At 61.0% G+C, this 9,323-nt stretch overlaps 1 long non-coding RNA gene across 1 annotated transcript; it reads left to right on the forward strand.

Moving 5' to 3' along the window:
• The first annotated feature begins 7,312 nt into the window (after positions 1–7,312).
• LOC104871738 lies at positions 7,313–8,557 on the forward strand. The gene is made up of 3 exons (XR_782961.1): positions 7,313–7,671; positions 7,771–7,893; positions 8,004–8,557. It is a non-coding gene; the product is annotated as an uncharacterized LOC104871738 (long non-coding RNA).
• The last annotated feature ends 766 nt before the right edge of the window (positions 8,558–9,323 follow it).

Here is a 9,323-nt window from a genome sequence, read left to right on the forward strand (position 1 = left end):
CTTCCCCCACACCCTCCCATCCTCCTGTAAGCCTGTGAGAACAGGAGCTTGTCCCTGAACCCCAGCACCTGGCACACGGCAGGTCCATGCCCCCAAGGGGTTCCCCTCTACCATGTGAATCTGAGGTATCTTCCTAGGCCCACCCGGCAAACCAGAAGGGTGCAGGGCATTTCAAAGCTGCATATCCTGGGGCTGGGGAGTCAGCTCAGTGGAGCCACTGCCTGCCTCACAAGCACAAAAGAAAAATGAAAAGATTTCCATCCTAAGAATGGGGCGAGGACCCAGGCCCTCGCCCAGCTACAGCAGGACAGCTTGGAAGACGGCAGGTCTCGTACAGCTGCAGAAATAAGTAGACCTCAGGGCCCCTCTGACGTTAGGGCAAGAGCTGGGCACTTGGGAGGGGAAGCCGTGGTAAGTGAGTGAGAGCTGAGGCGAGCACCCCTGCAGGGTGCTCCTCCACTGACAAGCCTCCAGCCTCCTGCTTATGGTATGCTTTCTCCTGGAAAACTCCTACTCAACCTCTAAAGCCCAGCTCTGATGCCCATTGCCCAGGAAAGTCTCAGTTGTTGCACTTTCATTGGCCAAAGAAGCACAGGAGCTCAGAGCTCCAACCCTCCTCCTAAGATCAGGATGGGAGGGCTGACCACAGGCTCAGCAAGGCCCCGGGCAGATGCCCAGGGCAGCAGGGCACCCGACACTGTGATGGCTGTGCCTCCTCCAAATGCAGCCCCTTGGGAGAGGATGGGGGATTGCTCCAGGTGAGTGGGGCAGGGCGAGAGGGTGAGGGATGTGCCCCACTCCAGTCCTCTAACTAATGGGGGAGGGTGGCAGTAGTCGCTAGTCACCCCATCCAGCCCAGTCCTCAGTGAGCGCCGGGCCCCTCCACCTTGCTCCATGAGGCTGCAGAGAGGGTGAAGCTCTGCGACCAGGATGCTCTCCATACCTCGCAATTCAGTTCCCCCTGCCCAGACGAAGGGGGTAGAGTGGGTGGCCCAGGGCTCTGAGGGACCAACAGCCCTAGGAAGGGTCACAGGGGTGAGGGGCGGGGCAAAGGTGAGAGGCGGGGCCAGGCCACATAGAGTCTGTTTGGGGGCGGGGCAGAGACCCACCAGTCAGTGGGTGGAGGGGCAGATGCTGATGGGGAGCTGTGCTGAGCAGGCGTGAGGTGTAAAGCCCTGGGCAAGGGCCAGGACAAGGGAGTGGCAGGGGCACCACAGCGGAGTCGCTGGGCACAGGCTCCGCCATCAGTGCTGCAGAACCCATGGGAACCGGAAACTGTGAGAGCTCCCAGGTGATCCGGGTCCTGGCCAGCCGGGAGGGGCCTCAGCAGGTTCAGCAGGGCGGCGCGGCTCCCCCGAGGCCAGTCCCCTCCTTGGGAGGACAGACAGGCGCATATATCCAGCTGGGAAGCGCCGGCTAGATCACCATGGGCTGGGGGCCGCAGACAGAAGTGAGCAGGACGCTGGCTCCAGAGTCCACACTGGATCTGACCTTGGAGCAGAGGGTACTAGGGGGAGCAGGGCGGCACTGGGCTGGAGCACCAGAGCCCTGCGCCCTGGACCCACACTCCCCACCCTGTGACAAGGGGCAGGGGACCAGGGACTCCCCTGCCACAGCAGTGAGGGGCGCGGGGACTGCGTGTGGCTTCCGAGCAGGCCCAGGCTGCCCTCTCCAGGAAGAGCTCTGCGTGGCTCAGCTGCTGGGAGGGGCACGGTGAGGACAAGGACTCGCTCGCAGCTGGGGTGCTGAGCCATCACCCAGCTTTATGGCTGGGTGGGCGACGAGCCACACCTGCTGCACGCTGTGCAGTGCGCGGCTCTCGGGCGGCCCTTCGCCCTCCTGCCCCAACCCTCAAGGGGCCCCGCCGCCACCCCCACCTGCATTCGGGGTGCTGCCTCGCCACCCCCACCTGCATTCGGGGTGCTGCCAAAGGTCAGTGTGGTCTGTGCCTGGAGCCGCCCTCACCCGGGCCCAGCTGTGGCCCAGGCTCAAAGTCCGAGAGGCGCCAGGCTGGGGCAGGAAGGGCCAGGAGCTCGCAGGCCGCACGGGTCTGGACCCGGGTGCCACTGGGGCAGAGGGGAGCGGAGCACATGTGGAGTCAGGGGTGCAGCTAACACACTGGGGGCCTGCCCACGAGACTGCTGAGGACTTTGAAGGGGAGCTCTGGGCCAGGCGCCCTGCAGCACTGCTGGGAGGGAGCCTGGCAGTGTGGCCACACCCGCGGCCTGGCTGGGCCTTCGGGAGGCTATGAGCTCACATCAGCCCCTGCTCGAGGCCTAACAGCTAACTCCGGGACTGGCAGAAGCCACGACGCCAGCCCCACCGCCCAGTGCCCAGCAGCTGCGGGAGGGAGAAGGAGGTGGGGGTGCGGCTGTCAGAGCTGCGCACAGGCTGCTGTGAGCGTGCATCGGTGCAACTCAGAGAAGGTCCCGCAGGAGAGCGAGCGGAGGCTGGCGCTGAGAGCCGAAAAGGACCGGATGCCGCGTCGCCCGCTCCAGCCCTCGTCTACAGACCGGTGCCTGCCCGTCCCCACGTCTCCACTGCAGGCCCCATCACCCCTCTCCCACCCCAACCTGATCCCCTGCGAAAAGCCCTTTCCTCCCTCCCGCCTCGCTCAGCACGCTCCTGCTCCGGCCTGCAAGCCCACAGGTGCAGAAGCTCCTAGCTCAGGGCTGGGCGGACTGAGAGGCCCCCGGCCCTTCCTTATGGAGCCTGAGTGGCCTCCAGCCATAAGGCAGGCCACAGCGGGCCTTCGGGCGGGAGAGGACACAAGAGACCGGCGCCAGGCTAGCTCAGAATCACCCCCACTTCTTAGATGAGGACAGCGGGTCCATGGGGCACCCTTACCTGCCGCAGATAGGCAAGGCAAGGAAGAGGGAAACCCGCCAGGCAGACGGCTCTGAGCCCCAGCTGTCCCTCAGCCCTGCACAGCCCTGCCTGTGGACGCCCAGGTCAGTGTCCACCAGGCCACAGCTGGGAAGTGGTGGCAAGAGGCTGACCCCTCCCGCCAGGGGCAAAGGAAGGGGTCGGGACAACAGTGGGTCTGTTTCTGGCGGGAACGTGGCCGAGCCAGACGTTCAGCTCGGATAGAGCCGGACTTGAGGTGAGCCTGGCAGGGTCTCATCTGGGCTGGGGGCAGACACAGGGCTGCAAGTCAGGGCTGAAAGGCAGCTGCACCTCATTTGTGCAACCTGAGACTCAGTTTACCCACCCATGAGACTGGGGGCTGTCTCAACCCGCCTTTCAGTGGATCCGGCAGGCTGGCAAAATAGCTACAGATTCGGACACGGGGCTTGGAGTTGCTGGAAATGGGCGTCCTGGTGTAGAGAGGCTCCTGAGCAGCCCCGCTGCCCAGCCCACCCCGACAACCGAGCAGGGTGAGAAAGGGGCATTGATTCCACCTCGTCCCCTCCTCCCCCAGCTCCCACAGGGGTGGACAGGCGTCCAGGCAGGCCCTGGGAACCGCAGCCAAGGCCAGAGGATTATGTGGCCAGATAAGCCCCAAGAAGGCCTCCCACCAGAGCAGGCCTATTTATCAGGCCTTGAAAGAGCCAACAGAGGAAAATGCCACAGCAGGGTTGGGCAAACACCCCACCCATGCCTCGGCCCCCACAGCCTTGTGCAGCCCCCTGGTCCCTCGAGGTCCAGCCCTCGACATGGGAAACGCTCAGCCCCCGGACCAGCCCAGCCGAAGCTTCCACTGTCAGCCACATGAAGGCCAGCGAGGCAGCGAGCAAGAGGAGGGAGGGAGCGCGCCCTCAGGGAGGCCAGCGGCAGGGGACTGAGACCACACCAGGAGCCCTCACTGCCCAAAGGGTACGAGCAGCGAGACCCCCAAGCCGGAGCACAAGCCCCCGGGCTGCTGAAAGAGGGCTTCCTACTGGCCAGCGGAGAAGAAAACAGGCTGCTCCCCGGGGAGTGCACGCTGGGGGATGTTCACCGTCAAGGTGCTTACTCCAGCTTCCCTTCTGCAGAGGATTCCGACGGGTGGCCCATGAGATGCTTCTCAGCAGGGACCCTGAACTCCACACCTCTGGAAAGTGCTGTGTAGAGTAATTCTACTCCTGGTCCCAGCCCGACACACAGCACCAAGAGCCGGGTGGCAGGTCCGCCCGTACCACCCTCCTAGCCTGTGTTCACCTGGCTCTTTGAACTGCGTGGCAACGTTCAAGTGACCCCTCCCATTCCACTTTGAGAAACCTGCTCCACATGCTCCATTCATCCAAACCTGTTAGGGGTCGAAGAGAGGGACTCCAGGCTGGGTGTGATGGCCCATATCTGTAATCCCAGGACTCAGGAGGCTGAGGCAGGAGGATTGCTGTGAGTCCAAGTCCAGCTTGAAATACATAGTGAGACCCTGTCTCCGAGAAAACTAAATAGATAAATGAAAGAAGACTCTAAGGCCTGTCTCCACAAAGATGGAGAGCAAACGGCCCCCTCCCAGATGTCTAAACTGCCTCTGAGCCTTCTAGGTTTAGTAATGCGTCCCTGCATCACAGCTATCCAGAACCCATACCACCAAGCAGGAATCACACTTAGCAGTTATTGATAGGGTCCAGAGACCCAGAATCACACAACTGGAGCCACCCTTAAAGGTGGGTATCTCGTGTTCCTGCAGCAGCCTCGCAAGGGAAGCACACTTGGGGGCACACAGCTTTCTCCTCTGCAGGGCATCAGTGCTCACTGAGCTTCTGAGCCCAACCACTGGCAAGCCTGCCGGGAGCATCAGTCCCTGGGCCGGAGAAACGGAGGCACAGGGAGGGATGGGGCTCTGCTCAAGGCCACAGCAAGTCAGCAATTAGCTGCAGCCTCCAGAGTCCAGGGCAAGTGGTCCTACAATGAAAGGCAACCTCCCCAAAGAGGACTGATGCTCCGGTAAAACAGCACTATGGGAACAAAATACTCAACACCCAAAGTTAGAGGAGGAAAGATCTGCTGCAGCTCACGGCTTGTGGAGGTTTCGGTCCATAGTCAGCTGGCTGCAAGGCACGGTGGCCTGGCACAGGGGCGTTGCAGAGGAGAAACAGTCCACGGCAGGGTATGCAGCAGGCAGAGATCCCTCGAGGGAGGAGGGATGTGTGCATCTCCAGGCCATGCTCCCAGTGGCGCAGCTCCTCTCACCCAGGCTTCACCTCCCAACATCACACCCAGCTATAAACCCGTCAGGGGACTGATCCAGTATCACACACCCATAATCCAGTTACCTCCAAGGGCCCCACTTATAAGCACACGAGGCTCTGAGGGGTAGATATGAGCCATAACACAGGGTTCAGCATCAAAGAGGCCAGCAGAAAATAGGAAGATAGTAGGGAGTGGTTGGGGCCTCTGCCTCTCTGAGGGATGAGTTCTCACCTGACCACTGTGGACACAACTCTCTGTGAATTTTTTCAAGAGGACAAACACTGGATTTTCACGAGTCTTTCCAGTTTTTACTACACAATAGGCAACCTGTATGGCTACCTGTTTCCAGCCCCTGGGCTCCCAGCTGGGACAAATGCTGTGCTCAGAGGTGTCAGAGACAGGTAGGCTTTGCTGTCCCCCAGGGACCCTGTGCGGACAGCCCCTCACTACTGAGCTCCTGTGTTTACCTGTGCAGGCTCCACACACCTAACCGGTGCTGCGAGACTCAGAAGGACAGTGCCTGTCTGCTCCTCCCTGCACGTCCCTGGCCTGCAGCATAGCGTCACAAACTTGGGGTTCACTTCTTGCAGGCTGCGCTGGCTCCGGCCCACTTTGACTGGAGATGGTATGCCCAGGCACGACCCTCAAGGTTGCCAGGCTCCCTCTCAGCACCGGCTCTGGCATGGCTGAAGGGGCCACCAGCTAGAGAAGAGTCCAGGCCAGCTGGGACGTCTTCCCGCAGCCCCAAGGGAAGAGAGGACGGAGCTTCCCAGCTGGGAGGAGCAGTCTCGCCGGCTGGCGGCACCTCTGGCGCCTCCCTGTCAGCGAGCCGGGCGGGTTCTTCAGGCCACAAGATGCCAAGAGCCCCTTATCTCCCCTCTGACAGAGGCTGAGCCAGGCCAGGGGTCTCCGAGGCTCTGCGGGAGGAGACGGGAGGTGCTTCTCTCCCTTACTTGATCTATCTGCAGAAACGTTCCAGCTGCGGTGGTGGTGGCTGCTCGGGAAATTCCTCGCACATGAGGAATGGGCTTGGCGGACTCCAATCTCAGGCAGCACTCGGAGGCAGGCGCAGCCTGGGACGGCCACGGTCTCAGCTGGAGCGAGGCGGCTGTCATGGGGGGTGGGGGATCCACAAAACAGCCAGCCTTGGAGGGGATACGGCCAGGGGGAGACAGCCCGGCCAGTCCAGGTGCCCGCCAGGGAGACGGTGCCGGACCCACGGACCGGGCCTCCTGGTGGCCGGGATGGTGGAGGCAGCAAGACCATCTTCCCGTGCGACAGTCCAGGACCGGGGACTTGGTGCGGCAGTGGCAGCACATCCCAGCTATTCCCCGACCCTGGTCCAGGTGAGCGTTCTCTCATTTCCTCCCAACAGGCCTGCTTCAGTCAGGAACAGAACTCCAGGCCCGCACTGACAGACGAACGCAGGCCGCGGGGCAGAGCAGGCTGGCTCCAGACCAAGGCACGTCCCCCATGCCCCAGGTCCCGAGCAAACCTGCAGGCTACCTGCTGGCCCCTGTTGGGACAAAGCGAGCCCAGGCTCCAGCCCCAAGATGTCCCATCTTTTTTCAGGAACACGGTCAAGGTGCAGAGCCCACAAAATGGCTCACCTGTGTCACAGAAGCTGGGGGACAGGACTGGGCCTTGACCCCAGGAAGCCCCGGACCCACATGCCTCACAGGCACTCCAAGGTCATGGCCAACTTCATGCCCAAAACTGCTTTCCAGTGGCTCCCAGACAAGACTGCAGGCAGGCAGTTCTCCTGGGCCTGCCCTGGGCCCCAACTGCTCTCCTCAGCCTCAGAAGTACCCCTGGAACACGAAACCTACCATGCCCCTGCCCTGCCACCCAGACCCCAGGCCTGCAGGTGTGGGTTCAGGTGCCAGTAAGCACCCCCCAACCCTGCTCCCTGGGGATGCCTGACCTGTGCTCCACTCAGCAGGGTCCCTGGAAGCCCCAAGAGCCTGGCTGGACACTGAGTCAAAGATAGAGCAGGTCTAGGAGGGCTACCTGGAGGTCAGTATCCCAGGTGGCCCTCCTGGCTGGTCACCTAGAAGTGTCTGGCACCTGTGGGCCACCCACCTACCTCTGTGGGCGTGGCCAAGCCTGAGGTACAACCACCCAAACTGGAGCCTAGGAACAGCCACCGACCAGCTGCTTCCAGCCAGTACAGGCTGCCTCTCAGCTGTTCCTCAGAACCCCTGGCTCCATTCCCTGGAGGCACACAGGGACAGTCACCTTCCTGGTTGCTGTGTGGCTTGCATGCCCATGGATGGGCACATGAGTGTATCCATGTACACTTGTGCACCTATGTTTTGGGGTGCGTGTGGGTGTGAGTGTACATGAGTCTGTGTGAATGCACGCATGTCAGTACATGTATATGTGTGTGTGCTCACGTGAGTACACATGAAAGCATTCGCACAAGCTCAGCCCTTTGCAGCCTCACTCCTGAGCCCCAGGACTGTGGAGAGAACCACCCAGATATCTTCAGAGCTGCCCTGTGCCTCTGAAATGCTGGGGGCCAGGGGAAGCCCAGTGGGGTTGAGGGAGGTAAGTTTCCCTCACTGACAGGTGGCAGAGTGGGTCTGTTGCAAATCCTGGACAGTGGGACTAAGCCTGACTCGAAGGTTCATTCGTGCTCCCCTCCAGCACATTTTATAGCATTCAGAGCACTCTTAACCAGATTCTACAGAGACGCCAGTTTCCTTTGCATGCACCTATCCACGTGCCAATTATTCGCCATGGAGAACGTGGAAAATGCGAAGTTAGAAGGTGAGAAGAAAAGGGGTGCACCGTGCCTTCCTTAACCCCTCAGTCCCCCTTTCCTATCCAGATGACTCAGGGTTCTGGAACCCTTTCTTCCACTCCGATTCTCGCCTCAGATCCTGCCCCACCAGCAGGAGTGTGGCTGATGCTTCTGACACCCCCGGAGCCTGTCACTGCGCAGAGCACCGCGAATGTGACGAACCGAACGCCTGCTCTGGCACAAACCAAGTCCCCGCTGGTCCCCCTCACAGGCCCTGGGGGAAGCTGCCCACGTGCAAAGGAGGCTTGAGGACCCCCCAGGACCGCAGGCCCAGCAGGCCCACTCGAGGGGGTGCCGGAGCCCCTCATTAAGAGACTTCAACAGGAAGAGGGTGGAGGAAGCAGCACGGAGGTCAGGAGGCTGCGGCTCCCTGGGGCTCTTCTACAGTGAGACTAGGAGCGGGGAGAAGAAATGAAGGAGAAAGCAGGCTGGAAGTAGGGTGGGAGAGGAGGAGAGGGCAGAGGGAAGACGAACAGAAAGAAAGGCAACTTTGAAAGGCAGTGAAGTGGAGAAAAAAGCTGGGCATGGTGCTGCACACCTGTAATCCCAGCGCTTGGGAGGCTGGGCAGGAGGACTGCCCAAGTTTGAGGCCAGCCCGGTCTGTAAGACCCCATCTGGAATAAATATACTGAACGAATGAACAAATGAACGACATGCCGCACGTGACAGGCATTAGGCAAAGCCCTTCCGCACTTCTGGGGTGCCCCTGCTCTTCGCCTGAGGCACCTCCAGTCTCCAGGTCCATCCAGATCGAAACCTGTCCTGAGATCCTGAGGCTGGGTGGTTGAGGTGGTTGGTGGTCTTGATCCTTTCCTCTTGATCCTTCTTGATCATGAGCAGTTTGGCCCCACTGTCACACACACTGTGCTGGTCAGACCAACCTGTCCAGTCCTTCCCAGCTCAGCCCAGCCCAGACCAGAAGAGCCTGGACCAGTTCTCAGCAGTCCCACCCAATTCAGCCCAGTATGCACAGCACAGCACATACCCCAGCAGCCAGCCCCAACCCCAACCCCAGCCCCTGGGACAGAAAGTGAGCATCTTGGACAACAGGGCCCTCTGCATCCCCAGGGGACTACTGGGAGACTAGGCAGGCCCTGTGGCCCTATGGCTGGGCACACTGACAACCCCAGAGCGGATCCTTCAGGGTGGGGCAGTGATATTCTGGAAAATGCATCCGATTGACAGGTGCATGCCCAGTGGTGGGTTCCTCCTTGTTGACCCCTGGGAAGACTCAAGCCCACCTTTTGGGAGGTGCATCCCCTTCACAGACCCCAAGCACTCCGGGGCCTCTATGGGCTCTCCTTTATTTGGGAACAGCCTGAGACGCAATCTAATGCCTCCCCCTCTGTAGCCTTGGTGAGGCCAGGTGGTCCCCCACCCTGAGCTTGAAGGAGGG

Source organism: Fukomys damarensis, unplaced genomic scaffold (assembly GCF_012274545.1).
Source record: "Fukomys damarensis isolate Sample0158 unplaced genomic scaffold, DMR_v1.0_HiC HiC_scaffold_22, whole genome shotgun sequence".
NCBI classification, from domain to species: domain Eukaryota; kingdom Metazoa; phylum Chordata; class Mammalia; order Rodentia; family Bathyergidae; genus Fukomys; species Fukomys damarensis.